This window comes from Phycodurus eques, chromosome 9, assembly GCF_024500275.1.
Source record: "Phycodurus eques isolate BA_2022a chromosome 9, UOR_Pequ_1.1, whole genome shotgun sequence".
In the NCBI taxonomy this organism is placed as follows: Eukaryota; Metazoa; Chordata; class Actinopteri; order Syngnathiformes; family Syngnathidae; genus Phycodurus; species Phycodurus eques.
The window spans coordinates 22,404,018-22,417,479 of record NC_084533.1 but is presented as its reverse complement, the minus strand read 5'-3'; the positions used below and the strand labels follow the sequence as shown (position 1 = coordinate 22,417,479).

The window sequence follows — 13,462 nt, the reverse complement described above, 5'->3', positions numbered from 1 at the left end:
TGAAAAATCACGTTATTTTCTCTGCTCTCAAATGCTGAAACCACGCCCCGCTCAACTATAAACTGTCAATCAAATACCTTTACGATGACCTGGAAAAATAGATGCTACTTCATCTAGCATCTTTCTAATGTTTGCACATAATTACATGTTTTAGTCATGAGGATGCATTTCCGGAGTGTAAGCATACCTAGCTTGGTAAATGCAGGTCTCAATTGTGCCAGATAACCACTGATGCGAAAAAAGTCGGGCAAGTTATTACATGAAGAGGGAGGGGCGCTTAATACCACAGCCCAAGTACATCACTGGACCCTGTTTTAGCCACGGCCCACCCTCCACCACCCCGCCAAAAAAAAAAACAAGAAATTGAAATGGTGAAAAACAGCTGACCGCTATCTCCAGAATTGAGTACTATATAGTTGTCAGTCTTCACACATGCTTTCAGCAATTATCTTCAAACACTGTATTTAGAAACAAATATCTGAATTCAGCCTAGAGGGCCTTTAAAACTTACATATTGGGTTTATGGGTATTGTTATATATGTTAATGTTAATTGTCCATAGGTGGTGGTGTTTTTCACCCATTGACAGTGCTCTGATTTTCATGCTGGTTACACCTCTAACTCGTCTTCAGGCAAATCCCAAATCTGCAGCTGACTGTAGACAGTTATTGTCCACATTTATTGTTTATTGTTTGAATGATGGCAGCACATCACATTTTTACAAAATTTAATCATTTTTTGAAAATTTTACAGCTTGAAGCAAGCACGCTTAGCCTCCTATGTGGAGAACTAGGCAAGCAAGAGAGTCTTCGCTTACTCAAAGTGATCCATCCATCCATTTTCTGAGCCGCTTCTCCTCACTAGGGTCGCGGGCGTGCTGGAGCCTATACCAGCTGTCATCGGGCAGGAGGCGGGGTACACCATGAACTGGTTGCCAGCCAATCGCAGGCTTACTCAAAGTGATGTTATATTAAATTTTGTCCCGTTCATTGGATCCATTTCCTAAATTGTATGTAAAGGGTTCAACAGACAGCAAGATGTATTCCACAATGTAAGCTTTTATTAAAATCTCAAGGCAATAACACTCCCGCTGTGCTCGGCAACGCTCAGGCAACATCAACGTAACGCATCCTGCCAGGTCAGATGTTCAAAATAAAAGCATGCAGTATAATAACACAGCTTCCCCAAACTCTCTTTGTCCACATGGTGGCTTATTTTCACAGTCGCACTCAATAAAAAAGCACAAAATAGTTTAAGTGTGACTACTAAACAAGCCTCGGTAAACAGTTCACTGTAAACAGGTCTTGTATAGATTCTCTTTAAATTGTGCACCTGTACCTAAAGTTGGGACTTGAAAGTAACCCCCCCCCCCCCTTCCTCCCCCAGAGAAGCCCATTAGTGACAGCAGACATGTTGTCGTGTCAACTGAGTGACGTTCAGGTGCACAAGGTTGACCGCAGAGGAGCAGAATGTGTAATGCGAAGTGACGTTTAATTCCTACTTTTTGGTTAGCAGATTGCACAAGGATAGGCGGGTCATGCATGGGTGGGGTATAGTGGTGAAGGGAGGGGGGATCGGGGTGGGGGGGTTAGTTTGGGTTTCAAAGCCCCTGCTTGTTCGGCCATATTTCACACTACAGTGACATCTTAAAGCCTATACAGGCCTGGTTGCTTGGCCCTGTCTTTCACCTTCTCAGAAAAAAAGGGGAATTGGGTTGTGAGGGAGGTTGGGGCGGGGGCACTAAAATATATGCAAATGGTCCCCCAGAGGGGATACGAATTTTATGAGTTTAGAATTTAGTTCAGCCAACCTGAATAATCAAATGTGGGAAGAACCCCCCCCCCTCCCCCCCCCGAGTCCATAGCTCACCTCAGACCTCATCTCCAATCCTCACATATGAGGAACCCAGTAGGTCCGTCCAAACTAGGTGGACGAGGAACAGGAGGAGGAGGGGTGTGAAGGAAAGGCAGAAGAAGGCTCTGCGTACCTGATCAGGCCCAAGCGCCGGCTTCCTGATTACGCCGCTATTTTCCCAGCAGGCCGCCCACGCCGTGAATATGGAGTACTGGACGATCCCCAACGGCGCTCGCTCTCATCTAACAGCCGAATTAGGTCGCTTTTAGAGTGATTTCATCTGCCTTCGGTGTCTAGACCCTAAAAAAGCCTGCCAGTGAGTCGTGGCTTTTTTTTTTTTTTTTTTTTTTGGTCCCGTCCTCCGCGACCATTTACAATGTGGGGGGTCTGGCATGCAGCGGCTGAAAGAGAAAAGTTCTACATGACTGAACATAACATTACAACAGGTGGTGAATTAAACACGGACTGTATAGAATATGGCCTTTTTACATCACTGGGTCACGATAGTTTTGATGGGTTTAGTGCTCATGTGTGCGCCGTCTCCATTAGTATATGTCTGTGTGGAATAGTGTCTAAAAAATTTTTACATTTTTATATAGACAGGTCCCTTTCATGTCTATTCAAAAGCAACCAGGCTTGTTGTTTAAATGACTGACAGACTTGATTCAAACACTAAAGAATCGTGTTGGACATTAAAAAATAAAAAAAGTGGAAATAATCCCATTATAGCAATCTGAGTAATCCCACAATATGTGGATATACATTTTTTATTTTGAGATATATTTCTTTAGAAGGCCTCAGTATTGTATCTCTTTTTGCAGATGATGTGGTTCTGTTGGTTTCATCAAGCCGTGACCTCCAACTCTCATTGGAGCAGTTCGCAGCCGAGTGTGAAGCAGCTGGGATGAGAATCAGCACCTCCAAATCTGAGACCATGGTCCTCAGTCGGAAAAGGGTGGCGTGCCCTCTCCAAGTCGGGGATGAGATCCTGCCCCAAGTGAAGGAGTTCAAGTATCTTGGGGTCTTGTTCACGAGTGAGGGAAGAAGTCGAAAGGCGAAGCTCTCGATTTACCGGTCGATCTACGTTCCTACCCTCACCTATGGTCACGAGCTGTGGGTCGTGACCGAAAGAACGAGATCCCGGATACAAGCGGCCGAAATGAGTTTCCTCCGCAGGGTGTCCGGGCTCTCCCTTAGAGATAGGGTGAGAAGCTCGGTTATCCGGGAGGATCTCATAGTAGAGCCGTTGCTCCTTCACATCGAGAGGAGCCAGATGAGCAGGCTGGGGCATCTGATTCGGATGCCTCCCGGACGCCTGCCCGGTGAGGTGTTCCGGGCACGTCCCACCGGGAGGAGACCCCGGGGACGACCCAGGACACGCTGGAGAGACTACGTCTCTCGTCTGGCCTGGGAATGCCTCGGGATCCCCCCGGAAGAGATGGATGAAGTGGCTGGGGAAAGGGAAGTCTGGGCGTCCCTGCTAAAGCTACTGCCCCTGCGACCCGACTTCGGATAAGCGGTAGAAAATGGATGGATGGATGGATGGATTTCTTTAGAAGGCAATGATTGGAATACTTAGAAAGTGAAAACAAAAAACAAAACAAAAAAATAGCCCTGTAATTTTTGTAGCACAGTAAGAATTTTGTTTTTGACTTAATGAATTTTTTAAAATGTTATCCATCATTATTCAATTAATAACAATAAATATAATAAATTATTGGTTGAATAAATACATAAATAAATAATCATAATTATATACAAATAAACAACGTGGAACAAATATTTAATAAACAACAACAATAATACAATAAAAAGAAAATATAATCCACAATAAAAAGTAAAAATAATAAAACAAATTTCATTATATTCATTATATTACAATAATTCAAGCTGTTCTGTTGTTATTGTGTGGATGCTGAAGCGCATGTTTTCTATGAGAAAATTCACATATCAATGGTAGAATTTCTCAACTTGACTTCTCATTCTTCACCTCAAAATGTACAACATTCCAAAAATTCCCTTTTTTTAAACAATTCTTATTTTCCATGAGAAAATTAGCCGATAAACAGAGGAAAAATAGCAATATTCAACGTTTCTCAACCAATTCGAATTAGCATACAGTAATCCCTCGTTTATCGCTGGGGTTAGGTTCGCAATAGGTAAAATCCCCAAATTAGTGACCACCGTTTTTTTTATTATTATTCATAAATATAGCAGAAACTCAATTAAACGGACCCAGATTTAACAGACTTCGGATTTAATGGACAGAAAATAGTGTTCAGCTGGTACTCTAAATTCCCCCTCCCATGCACCACCAAGGTAAATTTGAATAAACATTGAAACATTTTAAAGCTTTTTGATATTCATTTTGAATGCTACTGGGTGTTTTTAAACCACAAAAAAAGTTCTTCAATTTAATGGATTATTAGGCCCATTAGTCCGTTAAATCGAGGTTCCACTGTATTTTAAAGCTGTATTAACCTCCCAAGGCTCTTTTTAATTTTCCCAACACAACTATTAACCTCTACCATACTCTTATAAACACTTTCTATACACTTAAACACCTTTTAAATTCTTAAACATACAGTAACAAATAGTATTACTTTACACTACGTACATTTTATTCCTTGTAATATATGTTTTAATTTTTCTTTTTTTTTAGTTTTAATGTTTTTGGCAAGGAAATGTTTATTTTGCGGGGAAAAATGTACACTCGAAATCCTGCGATAAGCCAAATTATGCATGTTATGAATGTGAAAAAGAACTCTGCAATTCACTGAATCCGTAAGTTGAAGGTGAAGTGTGATGTACAGTACTGAGGGAACACTGTACCTCCAAATTTTCAGTGAGAAGATTTTCAAATGAATTGAGAAAGTTTATTAATTATGTGCCTCAATCCTTTACTCTAGTGTTCTACAGTGGATTTCCTACATTTCAAATTCTTTTTAGGGCATTTCAGCTCCCTTTCTTTAGCAACTACACCTTCTAGTGACCATTAGCATCCTTTGCTAATTGTCTGGAATAACTCACATAGCGCAAAAAAACTGCAGTTGGAGTAACAGGTTCAGCTCATCATAGGGGAAACGCCCCCACGATATGAACGGGATTCATCTCTAAATACAAGTGAAGTAAATGAAGTTTCCCAAAGCTTTTTGATGGGTTTCCAAGACATATTGGCTATGCCTGTGTGACCAGCATGGGAGTAAGTGCAGCAACGACTTCCAATTAGATCATATGTGGGATCAAGTTGATGCACCATGACACCAACCCAAACAAGGTGTAGATCCCCACGCAAATCTGCTTAAAATCGATTACCCCCTGCCCCCCTCCCTCCTCGTGTCAAATGGCGTTAGGTCGCACCCGTCGCGTTGAAACATGGCATAGCGCCATATCCAACACATGGTTTGGACCTGTTGCTTTTGTGTTTCCAGTGCTATTTAATGACCCTGCCTCCCCCTCCCTAACACACACACACACACACACACACACACATACACGTACACACCACCTCCACTCCCCTCTCCCGCTCCCACCTCACTCACACACACTTTTACTCCATCCTCCAGTAGGCAAATCCTTCAGCTTTATTGCCCGGACTCAAGGGCTGCAGGTGCACAGACCACAAAGGGGAGAGAAGGGTTTTGGAGGGGTGTGTGTGTGGGGGGGGTGACTGGGGGGTTGGGGGGTGGGGGGTTGCTGGGAGTAGAGAATGGTTAGTCGGCAGATAAGAGAGGAAGGAACAGAGACCCCCGCCCAACACACGACCACCCTCCCACTCTGATTTAGCTTCTTCACCCACCCATCTCTTCCCGTGCCCTGCATCCCCATCCTCCATGTTGCTATGGAAAGCTGTTGGAGCATTCATTCCATATCTTTACTACTACTATAAAGGTCCATGTACCAGTACGCTCTTTGTACTCACTAGTAGGACAAATATGGCATACTAGTAGGATAACTACATGCTAGTGGTGAGGCAAAACTGTGCATGAGATGACACCTGCATGCTACTAGTACTGATAGTGAAATGATAACATTCTCCTCGTTGAAGTGTAGTGCTTATCTACTAATACGTGTAGTGGGCAGATGTCAACTGGTGCTAGTAACATGAAGTTGTCCTACGTGTATGTCAGAGTTCTACTAAAAAGCGAAGACAAAGATTGTACTAGTACATGAATATGGATATCAAGGATATTGAACACAGTTGGAAGACAAAGTATGCAAACTCTTTGGAATTTCCTAAACTTCTGCATAAATTGGTCATAAAATGTTGTATGATCTTTATCTTAATCACAAGAATAAATAGTCTGATTAAACTAATACAACACAAACGATTATGTTTTCATATTTTAATGGAAAATAATGTAAATATTTACACGACAACAGGGGGAAGTAAGTGAACTTCTAGGCTATAGATTTTCAGAGAGCAGTCAGACGTGAGCCAACCTGGAGTCCAATCAATGAGTCAAGATTGGCAGTGTGGCTAAAGCTGCTCAGACACCATTTTAGAATTGTCTCATGTCAAGAAGCATTGCCCGATGTTCAACATGCCTGCACCTACAGTGAAGGTTTGGTTGAGGTTATTGATTTTATTGAATTGACAATAAGTAATATAAAAACATAGAATTGTTTACGTAGTCTTAACTTAAGCAGACTTGTTTATTCTTGTCATTTAGATGAGGATCAGAGTACATTTTATGACCAATTTATGCAGAAATCTAAGAAACTCCAAAGTGTTCGCATCCTCCAACTGTAAATCTTTGAACATCCTTTCGTTAGTAGTACCAGTAAAGGTTATACTGTCACTAGTAGTACTACTAGTGCACAGTTTGGCCTAACTAATAACATGTTGTCGTCCTACAAGTATGCCAAAGTTGTCTACTATTGAAGACTAAGAGCCTACTCGTGTATGTCAAGCTACCTGTTACATGTCACATGCCAACTAGTTGGGCTTAGAAGTGTTCCTAGTGCCCCATAGTAATTTACTAGCAAGCCTAAAATGCATTGTTGTAGGCCACAAGTGGCACTAATAGTAGTGTAAACATTTTCCTAGTAAGAGACAGTTGATCTGCTAGTGCACTGAAATGTCTTACACGTGAGGACAAAGAGTGTACCAGCACTTGCACCTTCAGCCGGATATCAAAGTTATTGACTAAATGCTCAAATGGGTTCGCACCACTGCGAGAGGTTGCACCTGGCATGACCAGGCCTGTGTGTGTGCGTGTAGCAGAGTGGCCACTCGCTTTTCTTCTGAGCCAGTAGAGGAGCATTAATGTGGGTACAGCTGTGCCCACTGAGGCTAGGACTACCTCACCGGCCCCTCATCAACATCCCACCACCGTTGGCCCCCACCATCCACAAACACTCATGAGCTATACACTGACTGATCGGCGATTCAAACGGTCTTTGAAAACACCAAAAAGTTGGTTACTGACTACCACTAAACACCTTGTTGACAATTGCTCTAAACTATGTACACCGTGCCATTGAGTTGAATTGAGGAAGTCCTGGGGCTTCTAGGCTATATATACGGTCTCACTACTTATCTGATAGTGTCAATCAAAAGTGATGTGCAGATGTACCTAAAGTTACGGTCGGTATTCCTCACTTTCATGTGGTATCGTTTAAAAAAGTGCATACCTACATATGAGGACGACACGCCAGTAAAACAAAGATGAAAAGATTAAAATTATTCCTCCCTACCTTAGCTTTGAGCCAATTAGAAACTTTGATATGATTGTACCTCCCTTGTTAAAATAGAATATAATACAGTATGAGAAAATGCCTTTCCACTCTACATTCCCTTCGACTTTTTGGTAGTCTCACAATAGAATAGAATAGAATAATTCTAATAAAGGGCTGTGAAATATCCAGGGTAAGTTTGCGTCTTCCACTTCCACTTCCAATTTCAAAGCACTTCAAACTTTATTTTTCACTTGCAGGACTGCCCCAAATTCTCCATGGTAAAAAGGATCAAAGGTAAAAAAAATACAAATAAAAAATAGGGCATTCCCCTCCACTTTTCCACCTGTTGCCAACTGCACAACAAATCTTAGTAGATCACACGCAACACGCCCACTTATAGCTCGCACCGTCTTTTAGAGTAACAGAAATTACCGCCCGCTTATTTGGTTGTTGGTAAATCAGGCCCAACGAGGTGTGGACTCTTGAAGTTCACACGGCGTCCGGAAGCCAAGGGAGCAGAGCGAGGAGACACCCAGCTCCTTCTACCCAGACCAAACCACGTGACTGAGACCCAGTATTGCAACGCAGCAGACGGCAGGAGCTCTCACCACCATCACTGGCACATGACATTGAATAAACAGGCCACGCTACCTATGTTACTGGATCTGCGACGTCTAGATCTAGAACACACCCACAGGGACAGGATTAACAGGCTGCTCCAGAACACGAGGACATCCGAAACACTGTGGAACCGTACCTGCACGCTCACTCTACTTATCTTCGGCCCTAATCCTTGCTCTCTTCCACCGTCTGCTCCCGCAAGTCCAGAACAAAAGCACCACTTTGGCATAAAACAGGGTGGCGTGGTGTCAAATTCATTTTAATCACAGACCACATTGTAGTTATGGTTTCGCTCAGAGGGCCTCGTCAATATCATGGAAATGTATAATCATCTAATCATATTATTACGTATAAATAATTGCACAAACGCTAGCTACATCTCCAAATGCAAGTTAAAACTTTAAATTTAAGCTACAGAGGAGACAGAGTTTGGATCGATTATTAAAGATGGACATAAATTTACGTCAAAAATGTTGTTGTTTTTTATGACTGATTCATGCATAACTCACTGACCCCCCCAAACCCCCGACCCACCCCCGCCACTCACCCCTACCACTGCTCTCCCCACTTCTTTCCTCTGCCCGAGCTATTAAATCACCATCTTGACCCCGCAACCCCAGGCCGCAACCATAAAGAGCCCCCCTGTGGTCAGCGAGGCCTGATTGTAACATTTGAATATGAAACAGGGGCCTGGAAACATCACCCCCACCCACCCACCACCACCTCTGCTCCGGGACACACGAGCACCCCCTCTTACGGACCCGACTCGGCGGACCAAGCTTCCATCCGGCATCCTAGGAGTTACTTGGACTTGAGAAGGCGCGAGAGGGCCGAAGCCGATCTGTGAGGGTGTGTGCCGAAGGGGGGTTTTGGGGGTAGGGGGGGTGCCGAGCGGGGTGGTGGTGATGGGGGCGTGCAGAGGAGAAAGAGAGGGCAGACATTTGAATAAGACAAGAAGCAATCGGTGTTTGCATGATAAAGGAGGCCGGCATCTCCCCCTGATTGGTGTCACGGTGCGGCACTAAAGCCACGCAGCCCCCCCTTAATCCCTCCCACCGCCCATCTACCCCCCGGGGAGGACCGATGTGCGGGCCGACGACATGTTTATGCGGCCAAGGTGTGACGTTAGGGAGGGGCCGCGTCGTCGTCGTCGTCGTCAAGTTTCGGGTTAACAACTTTGTGCGCATTATTCTGACGAGACATTTCAAATTTTAAGTTAAGATCAACGCATTCCACTTTGCCGAGTGTCTCCAACAAAGGGGGTGCATCAAGAAACCATTTCAATGTGTTACATGTTATTCTGACATTTTAATCCTACTCGGGTGAATTAAAGGCAAGGTAGGGTATGAATAAAGACTTTAAAAATTATTTAAATCACAATAAGTGGACTGAGTAAAATGTTTTTTTTAAAAAATATTATTATTTTTATTTTGAAAATCAAACATTTTGATTTTTGTGGATTTTCACCAGTGTGGGTTTGTTAATGTGCAACGTTTAGACAACAATTGACCGAGAATTTTCTTTGTATAATGGGTAACTGTTTTTTTTTTTTTTTTTTTTACATTTTGGTGAGAATTGTTGGCATCCTTAAAATTGCAGTCCAAACACCGTGTAAAGTAAATTCCGAGATTTGTTTCTAAATACCCGTTTTAAGATTGTAATAATAATAATTGCTGATTACGTTGCTGTGCAAAGACTGCAAACTATGTAGTACTGAATTGTAGAGATAGCTTTAAACTGTTTTCCACCAATTTAGCGTCCCTGAATTTTTTGGGCAGTAGCTAAAACGAGGACCAGTGACACACTTGGGCGTCCAACATGAGTTGCTCCTCCTTCACTATCTAAAAACTTGAGCGCTCTCATTCACATCAGCAGTTATTCCGTGTAATTGCGGAGTGCAGATAGCTAGCTAGCGATGCCGACACCCTGAGTGATTTTTAAAATATAATTTGGATGATTATAACTTACAGCTCACGAAAACCCAAATTCAGGATCTGAACTATTAAATAAGAAACCATCAATACATAACTTATTGTTATGTTACATGACATCACGTCACGTCAAGTCACGTCACGTCACGCAACTTCATGTTAAGTTCCATTACATTATGTTCTGTTGTTTTGTTTTATATTATCCCCTAATGGGACATTAATATAGAAATTATGTACATCACGCTACGTTACGTTACGTTACGCTACGTTACGTGACGTCACATCACACTATGTCACATTACGTTATGTTGATTTGTTTTATTTCATCCCTTAATGGGGCTTTAACATTAAGATTCTGTCCATCACGCTACGATACGTTACGTCATGTTATGTTACGTCACGTCGCGTCACATAACGTTACATTATGTTACATCATGACGTTAAATCACGTTACATTGTTTTGTTTCATCCCTCAATGGGAAGTTAATTTAGAAATTATGTAGGAATTGGTCTTCTGAAGGTGTCTATTGAATTTCGCTTTTGAAGAATCAAACTACTGAAATGAATGTACTTTTCTACCATATTCTAATTGATTGCGATGCATCTGTATATGGTGACATGAGTATAAAGGAAACAAACTGTGCGGATTACATTGGATCTGAACTTTGATTGCAAATTTCAACGAAACATGGAAAATGCAGTTTAATGTGTTGAGACACTTTTGTCCCTGCCAAGTTTCATCGGAGGTTTTTTTTATTTTTTATTTGATTTTTTTTTTTTTCACGTTGGGGTAATCTAGACCCTAACGTGTCGCCTCGTTCGTCGACTCGTCGTTACAAGCCATCTCATTATTCACCTGAGGCGTGAAGTCCAGCACCCTCTCAGGTGGCCTCCTCCTTACCCGGCCGACCCCCCTGGCACCAACGCGGCCCACGCAGGCCCTCTTCACGGCGCTGGACGAGAACAATGACAGAGCAGAAGATGAGAGGGGATCATGAGTAGGCAAATCCGAGGGGGCTGTGAGGGGGATTTCACAGCTCGATAAATTTGGACAATTTGTTGACAATCCCCTTTATTATGAGTCCCGCGAGAGCTGGCATAAATATTGATGATTTTGCGAAGTAAGCCGAGGCTAAGTCATGCTGCTTAGCCAAAACTTTTTGAGTCCAGGGGAGATATTTTTCCAAGGACCCGCTTATAATCCTAATGCCAATTACACGTAACCATGGGCATAATAATACAATCATAGGAATTAAAAAGTTTCCTATTAAAAAATATATATATATCCAATAATAAAATCATATATTTCTTTTCAAGACAAAAATATTGTAATGTGAGATAAAGTCAGAAAGGAGTAGGGATTTTTTGTATTTTAACCACAGTGGTATAATTTATTCCAGAATAAAATCGTGATATTATGATATTAAAGTAAAACTTCAACGAGGGATGAAAATAATGTTTTACCGTGTGAATTTTGAAAATACAACAAATATGACTCCTATTTTTAAAGGAGAATTTAAGTTGTCACATTATGAGAATAATTTTATTTTTGAAATGTATTTGTCATATTATTACAACTATCTTTGAATAGACACCTTCATTCTCTTAAAAAAATTTCAAGAAAAAATTCATAATTTTATAAGAATAGGGCTGTATTATTCCAAGATGAAGTTGTAATATCATGATATTAAAGTCAAAGTTTAACGAGGGAAGGAAATCATGTTTTAGCAAGTGAATTTTAAAAATATGGCAAAACATATGACTCCTAATTTTTACAGAATAAAGGCATAATATTGTGATCGTTTCAGTTTTGAAATCCATTTGTTATAACATGACTTTCTTCCCTCGTTAAATTTTAATGAGCATAATATTATGAGTATATCTTGGAAAACACACCTATATTCTTTAAAAAAAAATAGGAGTCATATTTTTTTTAAGGAAAAAGTACTAATATTTACAAGAACAAAACAAGAACAATGTAAGGATGAAAATCTTACGAGAAAAAAGTTTTTTTTTACATAGAACATTAAAGTCAAAGTTTAACCACAGAAGAAAGTCATTTTTTTAGCCCGTGAAAAAATCTTTATTCTTTTATTTTGGAAAAGATGCCTTTATTTTTTAAATAAAGGGATTGTATTCTTGAAATAATACGCTTATAAGGATAAGAGTCGTTGGTTTATTATGTTTGCTTTATTGCTGCACTGGTCCCCATGTAAGTATTTTAAAATGATACCACATAATAATTTGTTGCCAATAATTTTGTGGGGACCCCAAGTTACGGCCTGCTGACCACAGAGGAACATGGCACCCAAGTTTGAGACCCATTGTTAGCCCATCTATGGCTTTTTGCATTATATTTTAGTATTCACCTTGTGGACTTTTGTTATTATATTGTTTGGTTAAACATGTTGGTGTTTTAGACAATGTTTAGTTCTCTTTTGTTTTATGGATCAGTTTTATGGTAAATTCAAACTGGGAGTGACAAGTAAACAGCTTGAAGCGAGCAAGCAAGCTTTGCCTCAAATTTGTAACATTGTGCGAAAGTCTTCTTTTCATTTCCTCAAACGTGATTTTATATGATAGTCTGCTATTTGTTGACAGCTCAAGAGTTAAATGAGGCACTGAGGAATACTTTTAGTAAGTTTCGATTTGTTTGACGTGTGTGGGAGGGGCAAAATGATATTTCAAAAAAAATTCTCCTACGATCGCTCTTGATCACAGGTTTTCACATATCGTGAGTGGGTCTGGAATGTATCCCTTCGCTTCGCTTTATTGTATGTGTATATCCGTACATGTTAAGCTGGTGCAGAAGCCTCTGGAGGCTCCTCAGGCTAGCGCTGGCGGCCCTGCGGGACACACCTCCAAGAGAGATGGCCCGACTAACTCTACATGGCAACTAATCAATAAGTGACACAGTCAGTCAGCAGCTGAGTGTGTTCAACACTCCCCAAAAAATCCCCACCTCCACCCCGAAAAAGGTTCCCAGAGTTACACTCGACTACACATTATAAACCTCACGCACTTGCAAACATAAGGACCACTTGCACAATCTAATGCAAGCCAATAAAAAAGATGATGAAGCTCCGTTTTTATGTCAGAGAGCTATTAATTTAACGATATGTGTATTATTGTGGCTGTAATTTGCATCCCACTGAGACCTCCGTCCACTATTTGGATGGATGACATTCAAATTCACAGTACGTACTTACAGTAAATCTTAACACGGGCCAGAAAATTGCATTCCCTTCTTTATTTCGGACTTATTTTGTTGTTGTTCAAAAGACAGTTAACTGCAATTTGAGCTAAATGTATTATTACCACTTTTACGGTACAAGTACAGCATCATAAATAATTGGAGGATAACTAATCAGAATC

General features: G+C 41.1%; 1 long non-coding RNA gene across 1 annotated transcript in view; it reads right to left on the bottom strand.

Annotated features, from left to right (window-relative positions):
- The window catches only part of LOC133407840 (uncharacterized), a 57,090-nt gene that overhangs the window by 14,700 nt on the left and 28,928 nt on the right, over nucleotides 1-13,462 (bottom strand). Inside the window, exon 2 of the long non-coding RNA XR_009769219.1 lies at nucleotides 10,944-11,040. This is a non-coding gene — a long non-coding RNA (uncharacterized LOC133407840). The remainder of the gene's footprint in view (nucleotides 1-10,943; nucleotides 11,041-13,462) is intronic.